This window comes from Erpetoichthys calabaricus, chromosome 2 (genome assembly GCF_900747795.2).
Source record: "Erpetoichthys calabaricus chromosome 2, fErpCal1.3, whole genome shotgun sequence".
Taxonomy (NCBI): domain Eukaryota; kingdom Metazoa; phylum Chordata; class Cladistia; order Polypteriformes; family Polypteridae; genus Erpetoichthys; species Erpetoichthys calabaricus.
In genome coordinates this window covers 209,998,003-210,001,649 of record NC_041395.2, presented here as the reverse complement: position 1 = coordinate 210,001,649, position 3,647 = coordinate 209,998,003, and positions in this window count along the sequence as shown.

Genomic DNA, 3,647 nt, shown 5'->3' with positions numbered 1-3,647 from the left:
ACTATAAAGTTATGTTTCCCGTTGAGGTCAAGAAAGGAAACGTCAGTCGTGAAAATATATATTTCTTTATGAGTACTTTCAGTACCTGCCAATTAAGCATTTATTTTATTTTTTGTTTTAATACTTTTGTACTTTAAAGCTATCTCTATTATGTTATTTATCAATTCTTACTCTCAATATACTACTTCATTTTATAGGCTCTTCTCAGTGCTTGTTTTCCTTTGAGTTATGAGCTATTCTATATTCCATTGTTAATTTAAGTTATATTCTTATGCATTATTTGAAAGTGTGTCAAATATAACAAGCACTGATTGATTGAATGAGTGCTTTTTTTGGGGTTTGTTATTTTTTTATCCAAAGCTTTTAGCTCTATTTTGCACTTCCTTATTTTGTTTGATTCTCACATAAAAAAAAACATTTTATACTAATTTTTATTGTTTGGAACTGACACAAATTTTTAATTTCTTTTTTCTCAGACTGAGTATGCATCTATAAATGTGTAAATACTACAAGTAATTCATCATATGTGCATTTGGATGAGGTTTTAAGATGTGCTATGAACTGGAGATCTTTGTTCTGAACATCAACATTCAAGACCTAACAGATACAAAGAATCTTTACAGAATGAGCAGTGACCTGTCAGTAAGACTTGCTAATTAAGCATAATTCAACTAAACTAAAGACTGAGAAATATATAACTGTATACAATGATTTATTAGAATTGTTACAAAATACATTTGACATATTTAGTACAGAGGCACTTGTTCCATTAGTAGAACTGCTTGTCTGTGTCTTCTTTCTGTATGTAAACGTCATGTATTTTGAACTATTATTCTAATTAAATTGGTACAGCTTGCAACTTCAGTTGTTAATTTTTGCACATGAATGTAAACTATTTGTGCAAACCATAGCTTAATATGAAGAAGTTTTTAAAATGATAAATGTTGTAAGGTATATTAACAATAAAAAGGTTTAATGTATTACTAAATATCGACAGACCAGGACTGTTATTGCTACTAAGTGAGAGAAATCATTTATCTTTGAACACATCTTGCTTTATCTAAAACAGTAAAAATGTAATAGTTGAATGAAGTGCCATTTGTTTGTGAATCCATTGTAACACTACACAGTTGAATGATTCAGCAGATTCAGACCTGATTATTGGCACAGATGCTGGGTTTCTTGGAGTGCACCCTCTTTGTAAGCTAAATGGGACAAATGAGATGTTTCTTCAGTAATGATATCTGCTGCAAAACAAAGGAAAAGCCAACCTAGGAGCTCTGAAAGAGCAGTACAGTACTATAAATCAAGGTGCAGAATTTAGTTTAAAAAGAGAGAGACTAGTTCATATATTGTACTTTAAAGTACCTGTTGGAACACAATTACTAACTGCATGCTATTAAAGAAAGAGCATAATGACAATGTGGTTAATAAATGTTATTATCCTTTTCTGGTAAACAGATCACACATCTTCATTTATGCATAAACAGTCATTAACAGACGCTAAATATAGCAATGGAAAAATCATCTTTAGGTTTTAGTCTTATTTGTTTATGTGAAATGTGCTTTAGAAGTAAATATGTGTGAACAAAACCACAGATTTTGCAGGTCCATCGTTTGGCGGCACACAGTAAATGGAACACTGCCCGCTGTCATGCTGTGTCATAAGAAAACAAAGCCCACACATGCATTGTGTCCTTCTTTTGATGCACATCTTTATTTTAAGACAGTCATCATAATAAAGCAGCTACATCAAACTTGATAACACTACATAGCATGTGAGAATGATCTTAGATTTTATAAAGATGTGTGGTTTCTCTCCCATACATACACAGTGTCCTATAAATACCATGACTTGTAACGACATATAACATCATGTTTTATTTTCAGTACACATGTTATACCACAAGATACCAAATCTAGAAATGTTGATAGGGTTAAAGTATGTTTGCTTTTGAAATATATTTTTAATATTAAAGGTTGGGTAGATTTTTTGGTTATGGAAGATGCACTTTATGGTTTACTATGGAAGATTCAAATATTACTGTTCTGGTGTCCACCTGAGTGTAAGGAATGTTGATTTACTTGACTCGAGGATACGTGACTTTGTCTCTCTGCATTTCTTCAGTCAAACACTGACACTCAACCCAGAGGTCACATTAAGAGAACTTGTCAAATATGAAGGCCCAAGGGCTTAAAAAAGAAAAAGTTGAAAGAGATGTAGAATTATTTGAAATGATTCAAAAATATAATACCACACTGAAACTCTTCATCATTGCTCATCATTGGACCACTAAGTCACTATACATGTTGTACTGTCCCTGATCTGACTGTGCCCCTATATGACTGATACTAATACAGACTTTTCATGATTTTTAAAATGCTGCTGCTAAAACCACTGTAAGGATTCAGACATCAAAGTGTAGCTGTGCTGATTAGAGACATGAAAGAAAACTCTTACTGGAAAGTGATTCATTTTAAATTTTGACTTTGTTAATATGTAAAAAGGCCATGTACAGTGTGTCTGTCTAATTCATTTATTTTTATTTCAAAGCAATGTTACAATCAGGAAAAGCAGAAATTGTTTTGTTTTTAATAAAGTATAACAATTTCTGTGTAATTATATGTATCCTTCCATTATCAAAAGAGCTGTTCTGACTACAATGGGCACAAATCAAGAACAATCCTAGGCAGAGCACTGTTGTAGTCAACCACACAGTCACACTCACTTTTACTAAGCAATTGACAATCACCAGCTAACCTAAAATTTACACTGGGAGGGCAGAGTACATGGCAATAAACCCACAAAGACATTGGGAAAGACCAGGGGCCTCATGTATAACGCTGTGCGTAGAACTCACACTATAACATGGCGTAAGCACAAAAGTGGAAATGTTCGTACGCACAAAAAAATCCAGATGCATAAATCTTTGTGAATGCCATCTTCCACATTCTTCTGCTACATAAATCCTGGTCAGCGTGAACAGTAACACATGTGCACACGCCTGCTGTCCCACCCCAACTCCTCCCAGAATTATGCTTCTTTGAATATGCAAATCAATATAAATAGCCCTTAAGCTCAGCCTTCTGTGAAAAGACAATGGAAAAAGCATGGGGGAAAATAGAAGAATTTCAGTGAATACCAAGTGGAGGCAAGAAAAAACATACTATTTGTTGGTTTAAACAGTGGTATAAACAACAAAAGGAAGTTGATCGAGTGACATAGCGTGTCAGAGAAACTCGAAAGCTCAAGTTCACAAAGTCGCACAGTGCCCGAAATAAAAAAGAAGTTGTCACATATCAAAGTCACTGTGATAGGTGAGTCGTAGCCCACCGTCTGAGTGTCATATGAAAGCTTATTAGGGTACAAACAAAAAAAATAGGCACACAGTGGGAAAAAAGCACGAAATGTTAACTTTAATCTCGAAATTTCCACTTTAATCACATAGTTTATTTTGTCATTAAAGTAGAACATCATAAACTTCATCTTAAAATCGTTTAATTTACTAGTTTCTCAAATCCCATTGTAACTAAAGTAGCATGTTAAATGTTTTGTTTTGTATTTGATCTTCTATGTGCTCTATGTGTGTGAATCACTATGTGCTTCCGGGCTTTCTCTTCCTCAGACAGGACACAGAATACATTAC